Source organism: Pelodiscus sinensis, chromosome 26, assembly GCF_049634645.1.
Source record: "Pelodiscus sinensis isolate JC-2024 chromosome 26, ASM4963464v1, whole genome shotgun sequence".
NCBI lineage: Eukaryota > Metazoa > Chordata > Testudines > Trionychidae > Pelodiscus > Pelodiscus sinensis.
Genome location: NC_134736.1, coordinates 6,140,008 through 6,150,476, shown reverse-complemented (window position 1 = coordinate 6,150,476; position 10,469 = coordinate 6,140,008). Strand labels below are relative to the sequence as shown.

General features: G+C 57.2%; 1 long non-coding RNA gene across 1 annotated transcript; it reads left to right on the top strand.

Moving 5' to 3' along the window:
* On the top strand, positions 1-1,784 carry LOC142820548 (uncharacterized). Its single transcript, XR_012897771.1, has 3 exons — positions 1-131; positions 930-1,097; positions 1,590-1,784. It is a non-coding gene; the product is annotated as an uncharacterized LOC142820548 (long non-coding RNA).
* Positions 1,785-10,469: the final 8,685 nt, after the last annotated feature.

Sequence of the window (10,469 nt, the reverse complement as noted above, 5' to 3'; positions counted from 1 at the left end):
CCTGGACACATACTGGTCTGGCACGGCCCCCCTCTGCGTGGGGGGCTGCAAAGGGAAACACAAGGAGCTGAAGAGGAGCCAGTGTGGGAACGGCAGCTGCTGCTGGCTGGGATACAAATCCTTCTGTCGAGGTACAGGGGTCCCGGGGCCCAGGGGAGGCTGAGCTTGGTGGGGGAGGGGCAGTGCAGGGCCCTCCTGGTTCCTACCCCAAATGGATTTGGACCCTGGGAAATGTGCCCGAATTGAGAGGGGGGGTGTCTGAGAGTGGGGAGGGGAAATGGAAACCGGCAGCCACTGTCCCAAGCCCCCCTAAGGCCGGGGATTTACACCAGGGTTACCAGGTGGTTTAAAAAAAATACCGGACACACTTGATCTCGGATTGGGGGCAGGGACTGGCCGGGAGCGGGTTGGGGGGAACAGGGCTGGCCGGAGGAGATGGGGGGGGGAACTGGCCTGCAGGAAGCAGGGCTAGCTGGGTGGGGGTTGGGGGGAATGGGGCTGGCCTGGGGAGATATGGGGGGGAGGGGAGAACCAGCCTGCAGGAAGCAGGGCTACCCGGGAGGCAGTTGGGGGGAGCAGGGCTGGCCGGAGGAGATGGGTGTGGGGGGGAACCAGCCTGCAGGAAGCAGGGCTACCCGGGAAGGGGTTGGGGGGAGTGGGGCTGGCCGGGGGAGAACCAGCCACTGGGAAGAAGTGCTGGCCGGAGATCCAGATGCTGTACCCAGTGCCCCCGCCCCCCAGGATCTGGTACGTATCCTGGCATCTTTCTGGGGCTGGAATCACGCCAGCAGCCTTGGCACCCCGATGGTACGCTGGCAGATGACCTGGCCCATGGCTTGCCGCTCGCCGGTGCCCCTTTGGTCTCTGGGGTGGGGGTGATTCCTTCGGTCTGCCAAACCGCCCCGCTCACGGGGCCTTTCTCTTCTCAGTGAACTGCGGGCGGCCAGAGGCAGACTTCAATTCTGTGGTCTACGGCAACGACTGGTGGGTGGGCTCCGTGGTGCGCTACGGCTGCCGGCCCGGCTTCCTGCTGGTGGGAGACCCGGCCAGCGCTTGCCAGTCCGACGGCCGCTGGACACCCAAACCCGCTTGCCTCCGTGAGTTCTGTGCCTCGCCGGCCCGAGAGGGGCAGTAGACTGGGTAGGACTGGGAGGTGCTGACGTTCCTTCCCAGAGGTGGCTGCAACCCGGGGTGGCTGCTGTGCCCTTTATTTGCCGGTGGGAGACAGTGTAGTTTGCAGGTCCAGCTGTTTAGACAGCCCTGAGGTGTAGTGGTGTGGGTGGGGAGGAAACCGGGCAGAGGGGGGTATTGCTCTCCTGTCCCAACCCTGGGCAGCACCATCAGCTTTACCAGGCTCCCTTGGGGGTGTGGCAAGCTCTGGGGTCTGGCCGGCCTGGGGACTTGTCCGCTAAGAGGCTGCAGGGCTGCTAATTGGAACCTGGAGTGTCTACGTGTCTACGTGGCGGGTGCCATCCGCGCCCCACTGCTCTGATACCTGTCCTGCTAATAATCCCCAGACTCTGTTCTCCCCCCGGCCCCGGCCCCGGCCCCGGCCCCGGGATAACAGGGCTGCTGCCTGTCCCCAGCAGGGATATGCCTGCGGGGCCAGATCGAGATTAACGAGTGGGACATCGACGGCAGCTGCTCCTCCTCCTGCCCCACCAAGGCTCACCTGGGGGCCTTCCTCAACCAGGGCTGCATCAAGATCGCCGGCTGCGTCACCAAGCAGTGGGGCTGGGCGCGCTGGTTCGCGCGCTGCGACGTCTGCGAGTGCGACTGCTACATCCCCTGCAGTAAGTGATCCTCCCCGGCCCGCAGCCAGAGGGAGCTGCCTCCCCTGCCAGCCTCAAGAGCCATGTTTCTTAAACTTATTAAGACCGAGGAACACCAAACAATAATGTTTTTTATGCGGAACGCCAAGGATTTTTTGTTAAGCAAAAGCAAAAGCAAAAAAAAAAAAAAAAGTCGGGAGGAATGAGGGGAACGTTATTAAGAAAAAAGTCACCTGCCCCTTTAAGGGCGGCCATTTTGAATTCTGTTGTTCTCCGCGGCACATCGCTGAGCCACGGAGCACAGTTTAAGAAACACTGCTCAAAAGACTTCCATGCGGTTCCCATGCCATGGCAACACAGTCGCAGGGTGCAGTGCTGGCCTTGCCCCGGGCCTGGAGGATCGTATTGGACCCGCTCTCCCATGCATGTGTGATCCTGTCTCCCCCTACTGGCTACGCCCCATAGGCTGAAAGCCCTAATGTGTTGCTGCGAATGGAGATTCTCCTTTAGGGTCAACCTTTGGGTCCTGTGTTTTGGGCCTGAGCCTGCCCGAGTGTGGTTTGGCTGCTCTGCTAGTGACCATAGGAGTCATCAAGAGTCTTTCTTCACCTCTTGTCCTAACCCTAAACTCTAGTACAGGGATGGGCAGTAATTTTTGATGGAAGGGCCACTCCAAAATTCTGTAAGTGGTCTAGGGGCTGCACTTTTCTATGGAGAGGGTGCAGGGTCTGGGACAGAGGTTGGGTGCAGAAGGGAGCCCAGTGTAGGAGACTGGGGTGCAGGAGAGGGTGTAGGGTCTGAAAGGGAGTTTGAGTGAAGGAAAGGGATCACGGTGCACCAAGCTTTCCCCTTCCCACCCCTGGCACAGAGAGGCAGATGGAGCAGCTAGCTACTCTGAGCCCTGGGTCTGCTCCCTGCCTGTGGGTCCAGTGGGGTGAGCTGCAGGCCGAATTGAAAGGCCTGGCGGGCCAGATCCACTGCTCCTGGCTGTATCTTGCCCACCCTTGCTTTAGTGCAGCGTTTCTCAACCTTTTTTTATAAAGTACCCTTTTAAAACAAAATGTAAGTACCCCCAGTACCTACAGGTTTTCAGACACACCATTTTTTTTTCTACCATTGCAACACATTTGTTTAAACAACTTCATCGTCGCCGGGCGGGCGATGGAATTTTTGGGTGTAAAAAGTACAAAAATACTAAAGCGCTGTAAAACTTAAAACAAACATTCCATTTTCTTCAAATTTCAGTTGTGTTGACATAACCCCACCCCCCCGACTTCTCTTGAGTGCCCCTAAGGGGTCTCGTACCATTGGTTGAGAAACACTGCCCTAATGCACTGTGCGTGTATGCTGCTGTCATGTGCCAGGTCCCAATCCAGAGAGGCACGCCTTCCAGAGAGCCCCTGATGGCGTTACCGAAACACTCTGCTGCTTATGCGGACAGATCTTCTCTCTGGCCATTTTGTGGCTTGCGTAATGCAGAGCGACTCTGTGGGCTGCTTGGGGGTGACTCCCCAATTGGGCCCCACTGAGCCAAGAGCTGAGAAAGGGATAACTTGGTTAGCATTCGGCTCTGTGATGGGAGCAGTCAGGGTGAATTTCGCTCTCCTGTGCTTCCCTGGCGCAAGGAGCAGACACGAGCAGCATGGACTCGCATGGCACATTGGACGCGCCCTGGGGCATGTGGGGGGTGAGGGCCAGGAGAGTCGAACGTCACACGGGGCCCAATGTCTGAACGTGTTCTCGTTACAGCTTCCTCCGGGTAGAGATCTGGGGCGGATGGACTGGTGGGAAGCTGTTCTGCTGCGAAGAGGAGCTCTGCCCCAGGAGAGGCAGCAGCCAGCCGGACGCTCCCTGCGCAGTGTGCTACCCTACTGTGCCTCTCCCCGTCGGGTCAGACTCCTCCATCCGTCACAGCCTGGGCACGCTGCTGGCTGTGGGCTCGTGGAAGTGTGCGGTTGTATCTGCCACCTGGACTGGACCCGTTTCCCAGCCTGTCTTGTTATCTTAGCCACATCCGCAGAGGAGAGGACTGCCTGCCCCCTCCCGTAACCCTTTGCACCCTGCTTAGTTCCAAACACGCTCGCAGCAGGATGGGTATGTTCCTTCATCCCCCTGCTTTGCAAGGGGTTAAGCTCTGGGAGGAAGGGACCCGTCTTCAAAGAACAGAAAGAGGAGCCAAGAACTCAGAACTTGCATTCCCTCCTCTGAGACCTTGGGCAGAGGACATCACCTCTCCCTGCCTCGGTTTCCCCATCTGCTCAGCGGGGACGAATGATACCCACCCCTGGGTGTGGCGGCCTTAGGGGGTTTAGCTGTCATAAAGTGCTTTGAATGGGGAATGTCATTATCTCAGTGCTGCAGATGGCTACAGCCTCTCCACTGCCTCTGGGCAGAGCCCGAGTCTGCGTGGGCAGCAGGTGCAGGAATCAAACCAGCTGGCCAAAAGGGACTGCTCTGCTCCTCCCTCCCACCTGCAGGCCAGCCCGGGTGAGCCCCAATCCCACTCAAGGCTTTTTTATTATTATTATTATTTAAAGAAAAATGGTTTGCAATTGCATTCTCTGTTGAGGCAGAAATAGATGGACGTTTGTTTATGAGAACGGCTTGTCCTATGGAGTGTGAGATGAGGGCTGTCTACCAGGGCATGTTAACACTGAATTGCCCCTGTTTAACTGGGTAGAATGATGGTCACCCTACCCGCATTCAATTCTGTGCTCTGCTACAGCCTCCCAATGTGACCTTGGCCAAGTCTCTTAATCCTCCCGTGCCTCAGTTTCCCCTCTGTAAAATGGGCCTGATACCCGCTAGCTCTTGTAGAGTCCCTGACATGTGCTGATCCCAGAGAGCACTGCCCTGTCTCATGGTGGGCCACGGGGACTGACGCGTGAGGTGCTGGGGTGTGAGTGGGCAGGAGGGGCTAAGAGAGCGAGTGAGAACTCCATGGTTCACAAGATGACCATCTGAGCTCAGTCCCCGGCTATGGAGCTCCATGCAGGGGGAAGTTTGCGGTCCCATATCCTGTGCTGGCTGTTCAGCTGTTCCCAGGATGGGTGGAGGTGGGACTCAGGCCCCCATCCCTGTGCTCCCCAGATGAATACCCCATCCCCTAGTCCACTCCAGAACCCACCCACCTTCAGGGCATCCCTTGTCCTGCTTTCCTAATGTGGGAGCCAGCTCCACCCCTGGGGCAGCCTGTGTTGGCTGTCAAGGGGTCCAGCAGCAGCCAAGGGGTCCAGCAGCAGCCCCCCAGGGGAACAGGCTGGCCTGCCCCAGCTACCCAGAAGTGACAGATCACCCCCACCCCCACGGGTCCCCTAAGAACCAGCCACCCTGTGCGGTGAGGGTCGGAGGGAGCCGGTGTGGGTCTGCCAATAGCTGAGAGTCATTTCCAGCCCAGTGTCTCCTCCCGTTGTTCCCTGCTGCCCCATCCGCTGCAGGCCGGGAGGGAGCTGGGAAGGATGGCAGCTTTCTCCGAGGCGCCGGCGCTGAGCAGCCGTGGATGGAGTTTGACTGCGAGTAACCTCACTGCAGCAGGAGCATCCCATCCTCCCTGCCCGAGGAGGAGGCTGTGAGCAAGCACAAGGGACAGGCAGGGAATTTAAAGTTACAGAGGCGCACACAGAGCTTGTCCGCCAGCTGCCTAACCTAGGTCCTTCCAAGGCACGGTAGGATGTGATCCTGGCCCAGCGACTGAGCAGCCGACGCTGGGACAGATCTGCCCCGGGGCGAGAGCTCTGCACAGAAGAGCAGCGTGGGTGGGCGGCATGAAGCGCTCAGGTAAGTGACCTGGGGACAGCGAGGCCTGGGGGCTAGTCAGCCAGTGGAAAAAGAGGCTCTCGGAGCTGGGGGAACTGGTCCAGAGGGGTGGCTGGTCCGGGCAAGAAGGGCTTAGTCTTTGGGTTCTGCTCTTATAGCAAATCACAGAATCCTAGAGCTGGAAGAGACCTGAGGAGTCACTGAGTCCAGCCCCCTTCCCAAGGTAGGACCAACCCCAACGAAATCAACCCGGCCAGGGCTTTGTCAAGCTGAGACTTAAACACCTCTAGGGCTGGAGATTCCACCCCCCCCCCCCCCAGGGAACCCCTCCCAGTGCTTCACCCCCCTCCTAGTGAAATAGTTTTTCCTAATATCCAACCTCGACCCCACCCCACTGCAACTTGAGCCCATTGCTCCTTGTTCTGCCATCCGTCACTACTGAGAACAGCCTCTCTCCATCCTCTTTGGAACCCCCTTTCAGGAAGTTGAAGGCTGCTCTCAAATCCCGCCTCACTCTTCTCTTCTGCAGACTAAACAGACCCAACTCCCTCAGCCTCTCCTCGGAGGTCATGCGCTCCAGCCCCCGAATCATTTGGGTCGCGCCCACCTGCGAGATGACTACAGGAAGGGCGGGAGCATGTAGCACAGAGGCTGAGCAAGGCCAAGGCCCTCTGAGAATACAGCCTGGCCTGGGCTGCAGCCAAGGTGTGGGTGGCCCAGAGAACACCGTGGTGTGTCCGACCAGCCTCCCAAGGCGCCATGGCCAGAGGGCAGGCGGGGCTGGGTCTTGGGCCCTGTGGCTAGTAGGAGTTGGAGCTGCAGGGCGAGGGGCGGACAGCGACAGAACTGGACTGGCGAAAGCCCAGCGCTGCGTGTGCTCCAGCGAACAATCCTGGCCTGGCAGGTTGCATTGATGAGCCTTGCCCCCCCCCGCCCGCCCCCATCTGTAACCTGGCATGAATCCTGTGCAACCCCAGGGTGGGGGACAAGCCAGACAAGCCTGCTGGGGATAGAGGGCAGGGAAAGGGGGAGCCCCTGGGTCCTTCCATCTCTGGCTGTGGCTCAGCAGGAGAGAACTGGACCAGTCCTGCCCCTCTAACCGCACCAGGACCTTCTCCCTCAGCCCAGGGCATGGAGAGGTGCCCATCTACCAGCACCATCTGTGCTCTGAGGAGCCCCTGAAGGAGCCGGCCCTGCAGCCTATGGACCCAAGCCAGAGCAGAGTTTCTACCCCTCGGGTGCCATTGCAGGAGGGAGAGACCTGGTCAGCTCAGCTATGTGGTCACCATGGGGCTTGGTTGGCAATTCCATGTGCTGCTTGCATCTAAGGTCCGGCCAGGGGCAGACACCCTCCACCCCTGCCCAATGGACCAGCAATAGGCTGGGCTTAGCTGGCAGGAGCTGGGGCCCTATAAGCAGCAGGGTGGGTGGATGGGCAGACCAGCGATGCCTAATCTCTTTGTAGAAGATCCAGCTCTCGGACAGATGAGCTAGCTGATGGATTCCAGGCAGCACAAACACAACCCCCTGACGCAGGCGGTTCTCAGGCAGGCGGAGATTCGCTCTGAGCCGCCTGGATTTCTCCTCTCCCATCACTTCCAGCAGGGATAAATATTCAACAGCTCCAGCGGGCGGCAAAGGCTTTTAGCCACATAGATTCCTCCCCCTTCTCGTTATGCTGGCTTCAGCAGGAAGCAGCCTCTTACTCCCCAGGGGACTGTGCCTGGAGCTCGGTGTAACCCCATCTCCGTTCCAGCCCCAGCAATGCAGAAAGGAAGAGGCAGTGGATCAGTCTCTACAGCAAGCCGCGTGTGTGTTTGAGAGTGAGCGAAGCAAAGGGAATTGGAGGCATATGTGCTGCTAGGGTAATTAAAATATGTTTACAGCAAGATTGTAGAGAGTTTCCAGCACTACAACCGATTAAAAAACCTCTTAGGGGAGTTCCACAGTTTGTCCCAGTTTCCAGAACCCTTGTGGGGATAGCACAGACTGTAGAGGATCTCGGATGTTCTATGTCCGTGCAGTGTGTCCCTAGGCTCCGAGATGCTAGCGCAGTGCAACTAATAACCATTCTTACCCACTCTTATTTTATTATAGGGGCGTAAGAAATAATGGTAACCGATAAACTGAGAGACAGTGAAAGAAAATGCTGTTCCATTTGTCCATATGCACTAGGTATTCTTTTCTTTCTCTATGACTATTCTCAACCTGTGGAACTCCCTGCTTCAGGAGTCACAGAAGGCGAGGTTTTCAAAAGCAACTAAATGACCTGGGAGCACAAGTCCCAGTGAAAGCCCACTGGACTTGTGCTCCTGAGTCATTTAAGTATCAGAGGGGTAGCCGTGACATGCATCTGACGAAGTGGGTCTTTGCCCACGAAAGCTTATGCTCCTACACTTCAGTTAGTCTCTAAGGTGCCACAGGACTCCTGGCCGCTTTTGAGTCATTTAAGTGCTTCCAAAAATCCCATCCTGAGTTAAAGTAGGATTTAAATCCAGGCTCAGCAAATTTTAACCCCCATTTTGATAACACATTGTAGGTGCCATAAGCCAAGCTAAACAGGGTGGACAGATCTTTTGCTTCAGGGCCAAACCTCGGGTTCATAAGGGTCAGGAAGGAACACAGATTCACACCATTAGCTAGGTGCAGCATGGGGCTTTGTGCCACTCTCTGTTGCACCAGCTATTAACCATGACTGGAGACAGGTGCCAGAGTAGCTAGATCAGCGGTTCCCAAACTTTTTGGCATCATGCCCTGTTTTTGATTTTTGAGAAACCCTCATGCCTTCCCCGCCCCCCCAAAAAGCAGGAAAACTTGTTGAGAAAAACACCACCAAAAGGCCTTTTTAAGAGCAGAGCAGGCATTGTCCTTTTAAGGTAGCCATTTTGAAGTCTGCCCCAGCCAGCTGGAGCGGATGGATGGATTGTGCTCTTTCTTGGAGGGGGAATGATGGGAGGGGGGCTGGGTCACCTCGTGGCCCCCCCCCTGGAATTTCTTCATGCCCCCCCAGTTTGGGAACCTATGAGCTATCAGTGGTTTTACTCCCTGACCCAGGATATAGCCTAATCCAAAACTAAGCCCCTGGGTCGCCCCCAACTCCAGCCCAACATCTACCAGAACAGGTTGTCCCCCCAGCCAGGATGAGCAAGACGCTTGGCTCCTTTTGTCATACCCTACCACCAAACTAGGCTCATGCATCTACGAACAGCCGTGTCCCCCTAGAGGCACAGTGGCCAATGCCAACCTAGGCCTGGCGCAGAGCACTTGGTTCTCAAAGCCACGCCAGCAGGCAGGATCCGAACTCAGAGTCACGGCCCCATTTCCCCAGCAAGAACAGACGGCCAGTATTTCAGGGCAGACCTCGTGGCTGTACAGTGCCTCGCACCAGGGGGCCCTGATCTCAGCTGGAGCCTATGGGTCCTACTGCACCACAAACCGACAACAACGCTGGCACTATCACTCATTCGCTCAGCCCACATAAGCCCCAGCGAGTAACCCATCTGCAAAAGGTGCCCTGAGTTATGTCCAAGTGAGTGTGAGTTCAGGGAACTCCACCCAGAACAGCTAAGGGGAGCCCCGTGGGTGCGGCTGCTGAAGCGACTGAACCCTCTGCTTGTCCACGCCACGTGGACAGCTGGGCAAACTGCCCCGCCCCCTGTGCATTTCAGTCCTGCCTCAAGAGTACTAGTAATGTTTTGTACTGTGGTAGCAACGGAAGGGTCCAGCCAAGCTCAGGGCCCCATTGTGCTAGGTGCTGTACAGATAGGGTGAAAGCCAATCCCTGCCCCCAAAACCCTACGTTTGAAAAGAAGCGTTATTAACCCTAGAGTAGGTCAATTTCTACAGCCGGTTCACTCCTAAAGAGACCAGGAAGGGGGCTTATTCACACCAGTCGTATTGTTTTCTGAGCGGTAGGCACGTCCTATGGACCGGATTGAGACCCAGCAAACTCATTTCACAAATGGGAATGCCCCAGAGAAGGGATCCCCTTCCCAGCGCTACGGACATGGCAGGAGGCTCCCCTGCTAGTTCACATCTCTTGCACCTGACTCCCAGCAGGACCGGTTCCTAGTTTGAGTTTGGGCCAACCCGTCCGCACATAGTCACAGTTCGCAGCTGTCTTCCACCTTCCCTGGGACTGGCCGTGGCTGCGGGAGAGCTCGCCATGGCTCAGCAGATGGTTTTCTAATTAATATCCTCATTAATGTGGCTCATTTCCATATGTCTCCCGTGTTGTAAGAAACGTTGTGGGTGATGTGTGTGACTAACAGTGACGGTGCGAGCCAGGCAGAGAGGGGCAGGGCTGCGTGTGCACTGGTGAGGAATTCCAGGCCTCTGATGCCACGTTGTGGGGGGGGGGACACTGAATAGAGCGTGAGATTCCTCTGCTCTCAGACACCCCACCTGGCTGATGCACCTCAATCCTACAGCTTTCTTCCCACTTCCCCCAGCTGATACATCCCTGACTTGGGATTCCAGTACATCACCACTTTGCTGGCGCACCTCCATCCCCGCCTGCAGTACCCCGCTGCTCCCCACGCACCGCTCTGCTGACACGCCTTTCCCTCGCCCGAGTTTCTTTTGGGGTTCCCACACCATTCTCCACTTCTCCTGCCAACCCTTCCTTGGGCTCTCCTGAACAGAGAGCTGTTTGCCAAAGGGGGGGGAGGGGTCTGTGCATCCCTATAGGGCAGGGAGTTTGCAATGGATCAGCCCCGGAATCTCTTTGAATGTTTCCCCTTCTGTTGCGTTTCCTCCCATTCATGGCACCCAGTAACTTTCTGGAGTGGGGGGTTGATGCCTATAGGGCCGCCTGATGTGAGCTGCCTGGCGTGGGTCACATTACTCCTCCCAGCCACGCTGGGAGCTGCCCTCCGCAGCCAGAGGGCACGGTGGGGATCCCACAGAGGTGGGACCAGATGCTAGGTGCTGGGGGTGCCC